General features: G+C 42.5%; 1 long non-coding RNA gene across 1 annotated transcript in view; it reads right to left on the bottom strand.

The window, feature by feature from the left end:
* Nucleotides 1–12,829, bottom strand: part of LOC119116781 — a 22,471-nt gene extending 9,642 nt beyond the window's left edge. The window contains exons 1-2 of the long non-coding RNA XR_005096362.1: nucleotides 12,819–12,829; nucleotides 910–914 (exon numbers count right to left, since the gene is read on the bottom strand). This is a non-coding gene — a long non-coding RNA (uncharacterized LOC119116781). The remainder of the gene's footprint in view (nucleotides 1–909; nucleotides 915–12,818) is intronic.

The raw sequence follows: 12,829 nt of genomic DNA, 5'->3' as shown, positions 1-12,829 counted from the left end.
TTTGCTGTCACAATGTACCCTACACAAATCCAAAACATTTGTTGCGGCTCCGAGTCACGACGAGGGGCAAGTTTTGGTTTCCAAGGGTGTTTTTATTCCTCTTCAACGTCTCTCCCATACAGAGCCGCCTTTTTCACATGTCCGCACGTCACTTTCCTCTCTTTTCATCTGATCGCGGTGGTGCCTTTATGGGCAGTCGGAGAAATCAACGCCAACAAAAAAAAATACATCCAGCCTAGTTAAGACCATACCAAAGACTACAAAAATGGGACCCATTGCCTCCCTGCGTGTGTGACGATCATTGGGACTTAAAAAAAAAAACAAAAAAAAAAAAATTGGGTGCGTATTATACATGGGTACAGGCTTTTTTCCAGCATCAACATGCCATTTTTAGGGTGCGTATTATACATGGGGGCACATTATACACGGAAAAAAACGGTACTCCTGACTACTTTTTCGGCTGGGAGACTAATTCCAAATTTACTGACAAAAGCGCAGTTAGAATAACATGATGGACTGACAGACAGACGATTCCAGTTTTGTTCAGCTTGAACAAAACAACAGACCGGCAAAATGTTGCCAAATATCAATTTGTGTTCCTTGACGTGAGGATGAATTCTCAAATGTTTGCTCCGATCTGATGAGCTTCTCGCATTCGGCCGAATACAGACCGCGCTTCACGGTGCGGGTGGTCAACGATCCACCCGAAGAATGATGCCAGAATGTTCTGAGCCCAACCCCATCGAGCATGCCTTTCACTTGCAAAGTGCCAAAGTTAAAGATGGGAAACTGTTGTCCTTTGTTGGAGATGCCTCTAATTCAAGCTGATAGTTTCCATTTTGGAGATTTCCTTTCCAATTCATTCTTGTGCTGCCGCAGCAACATGTTAGGGCTGAACCTCGATTTCACGCAGACTTTGGGGTCCAGAATTTGGCGCATTAACCTCAAAAGTGCATGCATGAATTGCTTAGAACAGGGGTGGGCAAACTTTTTGAGCTCGCGAGCTACTTTTGAAATGACCAAGTCACAAAGATCTACCCACTAAAAAAAAAATTTTTTTTATATATATCGTGAAAAAAAAGTCCTACTCCCATTCCCTATGAAAGTGATACTTCTTACTATGGCCAGCTGCCCCACTCATTTTTATACCCTTTCTTAAGTTTAAGAGAAAAAACAGGGTCCTGACAATTGGAGGGAACTCGCGAGCTAGCGTGTTTGTGTTGTGTTGTTAGCGCCGTTGTTTGTACGCGCGTCAAGTGCGAAAAAAAAAAAAATATTATCACGCGATCGACCAATAGTGGCTTGGCGATCGACCGGTCGATCGCGATCGACGTATTGAGCACCCCTGGCTTAGAAAGTCTTGGGAGTGTAATAAAATCAGAGCCGTGCATACGAGTGTATTGAGAAATTGCAGTAGGGAAATAGGTACCAAGATACACTTGTTTGTATTTTGGGAATAACATTGTTCTGGGTGAAAATTAATATGATAGTATTTAAAAAACATTATATCACCAATTGGGGTAGCGATCATGTAGGGACGTCCTTTCCTATTAGCATAAGCAGTCATAAAGATCAAAGCCCTTACCGATCGCCGTCTCTGTGGTTGCACAATGGAGTGCTGTTCCGACTTCTCATCAAACGCCTTTAAATTAGTCGCGGAAATAAAATAATTAGCACTAAGCTAGTCATTTAACTTCCTAAGGTCTATATCGTCCATTTAGAATACGACGAAAAAAATGGAGCTTCGGTTGTATTTGGCTCCATCGTGACAATTGGGAAGGCGTGTTGCTGAAGGTGGCTGGGATGCACTTTTTTTTCGTAGACTGCATTCAACCTCGACTCAGTCCAGTAGTGCGTTCAGAGATGTTTCCATGGCAATGGCATCAGGAATGCCAAAGTCCGAAGTAGAGGCGGGGTCCCCCAGATCCAACATCCACGCCTCCACTGGAACAAAGCTGAGCACCACAAACAAAGCCAACACTCAAAAGACACAAGAGGGCTGGGAAGTACGTTTTGCTAAATCCATCCATCCATTTTATATACCAGTGGTCCCGAACCACTGGGCCGCGGACCGGTCCGTGGGTCATTTGGTACCGCACAGAAAAAAAAACATTTTTTTATGGACGATTAATTAATTCAGATCAATACGCCCCCCAGTCGAGGCCGCAAAGCTAGCAAAAATAAGTATGAATTTATTTTGAAAACTATAAAAAAAAAATTGGGGATTCTCTCCCAATTACATCCGTCGCTGCATCTGTGCCTCTTGACACGGTCGTCCCGGTCACGTGACATGTTACCCCACTCGAGCCCGCGAAGCTAGCAAAAATCAGGAAGAAAAAGAGATGTTTGGAAAGCTTCTTTGGAAAGAAGAAAAGGCCCAATGAGGAGACAGAAGAAGAGGCTACAACTTCCAAGAAAAATCAAAGCAGAATATCCCGAGATTGCCAAAAAAGCACAGAAAACCCTGCTTCCCTTTCTAACGTCCTATCTATGTGAAATTATTTACATATTTATATAAAGGCCGGTCCGTGAAAATATGATCTGACATGTAACCGGTCCGTGGCGCAAAAAAGGTTGGGGACCGCTGTTCTATACCACTGGTCCCCACGGGGGTCACGGGTGTGTTGAAGCCTATCCCAGTAGTCATCGGGCAGTAGGCGGGGGACACCTAGAACTGGTTGCCAGCCTATCGTAGGGTACAGAGACGAACAACCATCTGCACTCGCACTTACACCTACGGGCTGGAGTGCTCAATCAGCCAACCATGCATGTTTTTGGGATGTGGGAGGAAACCGGAATGCCCGAAGAAAAGCCACGCCGGCATGGGGAGAACATGCAAACTCCACACAGGGTGGTGGAATTGAACTCGCACCCTCTGAACGTGGACGTACTAACTAGTGTGCCACCCGTTTTGCTAAATGAAAAAATAAAAATTGCAGGTATTACGTATATATACTTCATGTATTCTATTTTGTGAAGGCGAAGGCCTTCACACGTTATTACTGTCCTTTATTAATGTGAAGTGGACGTGCTTGGATTTGTCTCATTCAATAAAATGATCAGTTTTCGCAAAATTCACAAATTTTCAGCCAAATTTTCCCCATTTGTTCTTAACGGCACATTCGACATTTCACATTTACATTGTTACCGTTTGAAATTCACATCATTCAGCTCATTCAAATTACATTGGGGAGGATTGTCACTTTTAAAATTCACACAAAATTCCGCAAAATTTTGTTTTTCCCTTCTCGTTTCTCAATTCAACCCATTCCAACTTTTAATTGTTCAGTTTATGCCTACCTATTCCAAAACTTCCCACTTACTAAAAATTAAAAATTTTCAACTTTAAAATTCACACAAAATTTTACAAAAAGAAATTTTCCTTCTAATTCCAACATTACTTGACCAATTTAACCCATTCCATTTCCAAACATCATTCTGTAGCATTCCCCAAGTATTTACCGTATTTTTCGGACTAAAAGTCGCTCCGGAATATAGGTCGTATTAGCCGTAAAATGCACAATAACGTGAAAAAAACATATATAAGTCGCTCGGAGTATAAGTCGCATTTTGGGGGAAATTTATTCGACAAAATCCAACACCGAGAACAGACATGAACGAGTAACAACAGGCTAAACAATAGGTATTCAGAGTTATTCAAATAACTATTACATAAATAACACGTTTATAAAACCATCTGTGTCACTCCAATTCATGGTTTTCCTCCTCCAAAGCAAACTGCACAGACGCTGTGACGCAGTTCTGCGGGCCAGACAAAAAGAGCGCTTGTAGTCAAACAGTGGCCAGGTCGCCGCGTCCACAGCGTCCACGAGGTTGGGTCAACACGTCCTCGAACAACAGAAGGCGCTCCACCAAACATTTTGCCTCGTCGATCAATTTACTCCCCCCCCTCAGAATCATTGCTTCTCAAGCCGTAGCTTGGATCCGCATTGAGTGCAAAAAAAACGCGTGATTGTGTGGTCTCAGCTTTCTACTCTGAATCATAGCAACTTTTATCGTGTCAAACGGTTTGAGCTTTGGGCTATGAATGACTTCACCTTGTCAGTGTGTCAAGCTAAACATGTTAGCTTGTAGCTTGTTGTACATTGACCTGGGTAAGTTCAAGCTAGCTTGCATGTGGCCTACTTTATGATCGCTAGTGCTGCGGAGCCACCCGAGTCAAACAAAAGAAACAAGCATGCGTCTTTACCATAAGTGAAGCCCACTAACTTACTCATGCTAACATGCTAGCTCAGTAAGCTAAATGCTGGCCCATCTTGCTTGTGTAGGGAATTGCATTTTGTAACAAACACTCAACTTCAAGTTCAGCTCACACTCTGCTGCTCTTTGTTGTGGCAAGATTTCGTTGTTTTTTTTCAAGACTTGTCACATCACCGCTGTTTATTTCATTTCAAATTTTTACAAGATTGACTCCTGCCACACCTGATTATTTGTGTGATGGCGCCGGAAGCCGGGTGCAGCATGCTGCCTGTCGTGTTCAGCGGTGACCGTGGGACCCGCGGTTTACAGATGCTTGGAACTAAAAAACAGCCAATGAACACACATCTATCCTATTTTCAAAACCTAACTATGTTGAATGAAGACATGATTTAAAAATGAACAGGACAGACAATGCGCAACCATCTTTTATGATTGAGGTACTGGTTGGTTTTGTGCGTAAATGTGTGAAGCGACATTAGACATGGCCTCTTGTTAGCCGCAGGCTGCAAAGTACGAGTTGCGTGGGCTTGCTTTTTCTGAGTGTCAATGCTTTTTCCTCGGATAGTGGCCGACCGTGACCGGTGACCGATGGATCGGAACCTTGCGACATTTTAGCACCCTCTGTTTTTGACTTGACTTGGGCTCACAATGCCAGCGTCACGTGACCGATGCCAGAGAAAACATGATGTGAGAACAAGAGCACTTTGAGTCGACGGAAGGGAGAGCTGTCCCCTGCATTGGCCGATAACAAATCTTCTTGGTTCTCTCGTGTTGGTCAGGGTGACGAGTGTGTGTGTGTTGCGGGGGGGGGGGGGGGGGGGGGGTTAGGGTGGGGGGGGGGCAAAGAACATTGGATTGGAAGCAACTCGACATCCACTTGAAAGAATTTGCTGGATAAGGACTGGATTTGATGACCGCATGCACCCAACCAATAGATGCCGTAGCCAAATCTCAAGCATGAAAAATCAATCGAAAAGAATCTGGTGGAAAACCAAGTCCGTCACGGAGCGTGCCTTTGTGTGCCTCGTATTGTCAAGCCACCGCAGAAATAAGCTCCTTGCGTGCCATTCATAAATCTCCACACATCACCCTGGGCTGGTCGCCAGCCGCTCGCAGGGCAAATAAATGCAGTTGATCTGACGTCAATTAACGCTCACTTTGCGGCTGTGCACCTGGCCTCACTGCTGGAGGCTATTTGTGTTCTACCCCGTTCTATTATATTTTAGTCGCTTCGCAGAGAGCGCGTGTCTTGACAACGGATCCCAGATAGAGTGCAGGTGTAGTTGTGTGTCTTGGAAAGATGGCCTGCGGCGAAGGAAAATGAAGGTGTAAATGGAAGAAGAAGAAGACGACAGAGAGTTGACTTACTTGCGACGGACAGCTTAAATGTTGGCCCATGATTGCACGCTGAGAGATTTGAATTTGTTTTTGTTCAGCTGTCCACATTTTGAGCTTTGGACGCTCGGCCGCCCTTCACTTGCTTGCTCACTCGTGCTATACCCGTAAAGGGATTAAAGGTCACCATTGATTTCCTCCGCTGCGCTAGACGAGCTCTTGACCCTCTCTGAGGTAAGACTCAAATTGAATGGTGGCGCCGTGGATCAGCAGTAGGGTGGTCATCTCCCAACCCAGAGGCTTCCCATCCACTGTGACCACGTGAAAATGTCCATGAGCAAGACACCTAAGTCCCAGTTGCTCCTGATGGCGTGTAATCAGTCGGTGGATGAAGAAGCGGTGTCAAGCCCTCGCAACTGCCCATTCTCCATTCAGTCCAATGACAAGAGCCGCTTTGATTGGCCATTACTTAAATCGACTGTGATCACGGACAGGCGCAGACCTCCCTCTCGCAGCTCCGCTAGCCTGCGCTTGTCTGCGAATTGACCAACATTTGCTTCGTGCTGAGAACCGCCGCCGAGGATATGCGCTAGTGACAAAGATCCAGCCCGTAAAGTCAGCTACTGGGTCTAGGTACAGCGCAGTCATCCATTCAGCCCTGGAGGGAAGTACGTAGTCCCCAACTACGTGCATAATCTATATCAGACTTGGGCAAACCCGGCCCGCTAAACCTGAATAAATTGTATTATTATGCATTGTGTTAGGTCATTTTCCCTTCAATGACTGCATTTCCCCAGTAGATAGAGAAACGCCCGCCCGCGCATTTACACCCGTAAGCCGCGTCAGAAAGCGCCGTGCATACTCACAAGTGCGTGTACGTACTCAGTAGTACGGACCCGGCGCACTCCGCTTTCTATCAGTGCCGAATTTCGAGTGTGGGCTGTGACGTCAGCATTCTCGTAATTCGCGCACTGAGCTTTCAGATACAGTTTTACGCCAAAGCCACCCACAAACCTTCCCCTGGAATACCTCCATCAAAATGAGTGTGCCAGGGAAAAGAAAGGTGGACACTGAGTGCCGAGTGTTTCAAAAAGAGTTGACAACAGAATATTTTTTCGCATAAGTCCAATCAATGCCGTTATGTCTGATATGCCAAGAAACGGTTGCAAGGAGCACAATATTAGCCGTCACTTTGCTACGAAGCATGCTAACTACGCTAGGAGTCAACACATGAACGAGCGGCTACAGTGGAGAGGTTGACAGCTAATTTGAAGACTCAGCAGAACTTTTTTCACCGACAAACTGCGGATCAAAAGTCAAGTACAGGGGCAAGTTTATGATGCACCATCTATTTTCGACTAATCTTAACTTTTAAAGTTTTTAAGGCTGACTTTATGGAAGTGTTTTCTGTTTCCTCACCTGTCAGGTTTAATTCGCTGACTGAATAACTATTAAGAGAAGAGCATCAGCAAACAAACCACAAGTGAGACGGAATATTAGTTCTTTTCTCGCGAGGAGTGCAGTACAGATCGCTTACAACAATCTCACTACACTAAATATCTGTATGCACTCCTGCGCTTTTTATTTGGATTGGCCCTACCCACAAAATGAGACAAAGCCCCTAAAGGGGAGGGGGAAAGCACGTGGGCTTTGTCTCGTAAGCAGAAAAATCACAAGGTGTTACATACTAAAAAAGGAACAGTGTGATGAGGAGTATGAGTGATCAGCAACCATTCTTTGTGTCTGTGATGAAATCAGGAAACATGAGTGATCACTTGCAGGTTCATTGGGGGGTGCGAGATCGCGATGAGGCATGTTGTTGATCAGATCAAAAGGGTCTTTGTTAAAAGGAACTGTCTTGGTAGATGTCTTCATTTTGCTGAGTTGTCCGCTGCGACCTGTCGGACCCAACTGTAACCTCTCTCTTCTGTGGTACATCATAAAAACAGCAAAGGCCAAACAGCAAGCATATATTGCAGTAATATTGCGGTAAAGCATCGATTAGAGAACGCATGAATATACATTTTTCTAACAATTCCCTCCTGTTTATCATAAATTCTCAGAGACCATCTTATCACCTAAAAGCGGCCACTTCAAAAAGATTTTCAGCCGTAGGATCACAAGTATGAGCACAAATAAGTTTACTCCAAGAAAGGATAAACGTTGCGATATTATCATTCGGAAACACCCAGATCTGGGAAGAAGTCTGTAAACCCAAGTGCAAAAATTCCATCATCATCATCGTTATCATCAACATGCTGGCGTTCAGACATTAGGCATACCCCGGCCATCTTGTCTTCCATGGGCGATATTGCTGTAGTGATGAGACGATTAAACAGAGCACGGAGACATGGAATACAACAACAACCACACAAGGTGAGTATAGCAGTAACTGAGGACACAAGGGCTTTATACTTCCCAAAAGCAGTCATCCACTTGTTGTGCTCTTTCATCCTCGTTTTGAGGGATTGCAAGCTTGCAATCGCCTTCGTCAGGCTCCCATCAGGGGCGGTGTCATTCTGGATGAAGGTGCAGCATTGTTCCCTGAACATTGCGCAGACCCTTCCTTTCTCAGACAACAACATAACAAGAGCATTGCGGTTCTGGATTGACATTAGGGAAGGCGTGGCTAGCTGTTCGTGCATTGCCTCAAGTCCCGCTTGTGTCCGTTTGCCCAATTTCTGCATGTTGCAATGGTTGTAATTTATCATGTCGACGTTCTTGTTCATCGTACACCACCAGCAAATGGAAGACTCCCATCCTGCTACAATTTGGTCAATTAATTCTTATTAATCAGGAACTCCTCTGGGGACTCTGATTGCATCAATTTCAGTCAGATCATCGTCGCCTCTCAAATTTAAAGACATTTTGTTTGTTTGTTTTTCCAGCTTTTTCCCAGATCTTGGCATGTTGATACATATACAATTTAGCTTGACTACATTCTCTGAAAGCAATGGCTTCTTTTTTCTTTTTTCAATGGATATTACTGTATAGAATGCTCTGTCACACAATCTTTGGTCAATGGCAACGATACAACATAAAGAATCGGTCGCAAATCCATACATATGACATATTCAATTTTTGCTTCTTGTCTTTACAGCTTGTTTTGCCATTAGCAATCAATTGTTTCGTTTTTCAGGAACTCTTATAGTTACCTGAAACAAAATATCCACATTAATTTTAGATATAATCATCCCATTCTTTAACATCTACAGCGGTTGTTGACAAAGTACACATATAAACATCATACTTTCATGGCAGTCCAGATCCGACACAGCAGATCATCCTGCAAAGGTCAAATTGATCTTTTTAAACAGCATTGTTTCTTTTTTTTCTTTTTTATTTCTACCAAATTTTAATCATCCTTAGTTTCCCACTTGGTTTCAAAACATGGTAATCTATATTGTCGCCCAAACAATTTTATACGGGGTTAAACCCACAGTAATTGTAATATTTATGAACAGTTTGACCAGGTCTAAACATTTTGTCCATGATTTTCCAGTTTTTTCCATGCACATATTCACACTCTATACCAGTCCTGTCACGAGAATCAATTCCTGAAATACCATATCTCGGTATTAATTCTTTACTACATAACGTTTTTTGCCACTGTTAAGGCATTCAGTGTTTTTGTTGAAGCCAATTCAAACCATTTTGAGAATGTATCTATTATGACCAGGCAGTATAACTCTGGATGACCTATAAAAGAATCGTTCATAACTAAAAAACCATAGCAGCACAAACGAAAATTTTTGCTGCACAAACCAGCACAAACGAAGCACAAACGAAACAGACTATTTTGCTTAAATTTTGCGTGGGGTGGGGGGCCAGCTTCACGCAGGTCCTAAACCTGAGCCGTGCTAACCAGTGCTCCACCGAGCTGCAAGTAAATTTAATCTACTCCACTCTAATCTAATCTAATCTAATCTAGAGTTGAAACGATTACTAAACCTAAATGGCCTTGAATTCTTATTTATTTTTATATACATTTATTTTTAAGAAATTGTTTGCCTCTGGTTATTTTTTATTCCAACTTTTTGGTTAAGACTTTATTCTCAGATGGGTTATTGCAGCACCCTCTCTGGTCAAAACCACACCACACTGACTTTCCCTCCGCCACCCCACGCCATAAAGTCAGAATTCTGACTTTATTCTCAGAATTCTGACTTTATTCTCAGAATTCTGACTTTAAAGTCAGAATTCCGACGGTTTAGTTCCAGGTCCAGCGTGAATCTACGTCCGAAGGCTTCCATCTGGAAAGAGCTCTGCTGGTCTGGCATTTATTTGAAATCTTCTGTTTCCAGGCCGTCCACTTGGCGCAGAGCTCTTTCCAGATGGAAGCCTTCGGACGTAGATTCACGCTGGACCTGGAACTAAACCGTCGGAATTCTGACTTTAAAGTCAGAATTCTGAGAATAAAGTCAGAATTCCGACTTTAAAGTCAGAATTCTGAGAATAAAGTCGAATTCTGAGTTTAAAGTCAGAAATTGACTTTAAAGTCAGAATTCTAAAGTCAGAATTCTGAGAATAAAGTCAGAATTCTGAGAGAAGTGTGCAATGGCTTCGGAAAAGGATATGGAAGAATTAAAGCTATCTAATGAGGTCTTGAGAAAGTCAGTGGAGCTCATGAGCCACCAAATGGAGAGCATGACAACAAAGCAAGATTCTATAATGGATATGATGAAGGAAATCAAGGAACTAAAGAGACTAAACAAAGATGTGAAGATTGATCAACTGGAAAACAGGCTTTCTGATCTAGAACAATATACTCGATTGAACGATGTTATTATCACCGGGCTGCCAACAAAACCCCGCTCATACGCAGGTGCGGCAAGGTTAGGAGCTGTGACCAGGGGAACAGAGCTTAGTGATCAGGAAGATACAGTGCAGCAGCAAGTGATAGAATTCCTACAGAAAAAACACATCAGCATAAATGAGAATGACATAGAAGCTTGCCACTCTCTTCCCCAGAAAGATAAGAGCAGGCCGGCAGTTATCATCATGAGGTTTGCTAATAGAAAATTTAAAACCAACCTTCTGCAACAAGGTAGGATGTTGAAAGGGTCAAATGTGTATTTAAATGAACATCTGACCAAAACCAATGCCGACATAGCCAAGAGGTCTCGGTTCCTCCGTAAAGAGGGAAAGATTCAAGCAACGTGGTCCTCTAACTGCAAAATATACGTACATAAAACTGAATGGAGCACCTGAGCAGGCTAAAGTGGCAATGGTTAGGAGATTGGAGGAGTTGGACAAATTTGCAAAGGTAGGCCTACTTCCTCTGTGATGCATGACGGTTTTCTGACGTTACTTTCTTTAATGATGCCGACATTGCACAATATTTCCTCATATAGAAGCGTAGAAACTGAACTTGACATCAACAGTACTAATGACTCTCCATGGAATACAGTATCAATAGAGGCTTTGCAGTCACGTGGTTTTATCACGTGATTTTGTGTTATGCCGCCATCTTGGCGGTCAACTAGTCAGCTCGTTCCTACGTGTTTGTATGGATTGTCTGATTTCTGCGCTACGTTTTCACCGATTTCTTCCGAATTATGGCTGATTTGCTATCCAACGAAGTTAGGCATTTGGATGAAGACTCCAAGAATCGTCACAGAGAGAAGTTGAACCTTGTTGGCACAACGGATCCGTACCTTTTACCGAGAAGCATGCTAAAATCGCCCGAGCATTTTGCAACAGCCGACCTGCCTGAACGCTCATATCCAGATATTTATAATTACCTCGTCGATTTGTTTTGTAATGGCATTTCATAACTTGACATATTAAAAAACTGAATAGAGTGAAATCATTCAGATACTGTACCTGTCTGTTCAAGTTGCTACCATTTTTATTATTTGTTTATTTTTGCATGATGCCACATCTGATTGGCTTGAAAACTTAACCAATAAATATAATTCAATATTTACATTGATAACGTTTTCAAGCATCATGAAAAAATAAACACAAAATAAAAACGGGGGGGTGAACTGAAGAAATCATCCCATTCCCTGCCTTGCTGCTCTTGCTGCCTTTCTAAAAATGCACCCAGCATTTTCAACAATCATATTTGTATCATCCCATATTGTATTATTTCACATTTTGTGAAACAAATCAGGGGTGAATAGTTTGTTTACATACCTGATATGAAGTCCTCATTGCATATCCTTGTGTAAATCGTAGGTTTCCATCGTTCACGACGAATATCCGCGATCCATTTATCACGTTTTTTCATGTTCGCCGGAAATCTATAGAAGCTAAGATTTGGTTTATCGCCTCGTCTATTGCTACATCCAACAGCACAGCAGGTATCCGGCATTTTAAAGCTCAAATAGCAGCAGATATAACAAGAAAGCGTGTGTGAGTCGTTGACCGGCACTGAAAAGTTGACCGCCATGATGGCCGCCAAGCTAATGTGGGTAGCTTGATGACGTCAGCTGCAAAGCCTCTATTGACCATTCTGATGTTGATTGTTTTAATTTCATGAATCAAAGTGTAACTGACAGCTGCAAATATTTACTTGATGATGAATTTAGAACAGCCAGTGATCAATTCCATAATCCCAGTGTATCTCTTCTGCATGTAAATGCCCGTAGTCTTCCTAAAAACTTTGACCATCTTGCTCTATCTCCATCCTCAACTTTCCCTTTTCTGTTATTGGCATCTCTGAAACATGGCTACACAAAGACAATTCTGATTACTATGCCTTGCACAATTACAGTAATGTCCACAGATGCAGAGAAGACAAGATTGGAGGAGGTGTTTCACTGTATGTTAGTAGTAAGTTGGAATGTAAAGAAAGATCTGATATTGAACAATGTTTTGAGCTGAGTGGAGAAGCAGTATTTATTGAGTCTAATCGTACAGTTATAGGGTGCATTTATAAACCTCCAAAATCGAAGATACCTGATTTTGTTAACCATATATATAATATATATAATATCTCATGAAAATAAAAAATGTTTCCTCATGGGGGATTTCAACATCAACATTATGGACTCTGAGGCACAAACTCAGTCTTTCCTGGATAGTCAGTCTTCTTTCTGTTTTAAGCCTATGATTTCTAAACCTACGAGAATAACTGAAAATTCAGCAACCTTAATAATAATAATAATAATAATAATAATAAATTATATTTATAACGCACTTTATATTCGGGGGAATCTCAAAGTGCTACATGGCAGATAAAAAAAACAACAAGAAAACAAAACAAGGACAAGTATAAAACAACTGGACGACAACCAAGATATGAGAGAAATTACGGAAATGCTAA

This window comes from Syngnathus acus, chromosome 22 (genome assembly GCF_901709675.1).
Source record: "Syngnathus acus chromosome 22, fSynAcu1.2, whole genome shotgun sequence".
Taxonomy (NCBI): domain Eukaryota; kingdom Metazoa; phylum Chordata; class Actinopteri; order Syngnathiformes; family Syngnathidae; genus Syngnathus; species Syngnathus acus.
This window is presented reverse-complemented; position numbering and strand designations above follow the sequence as displayed.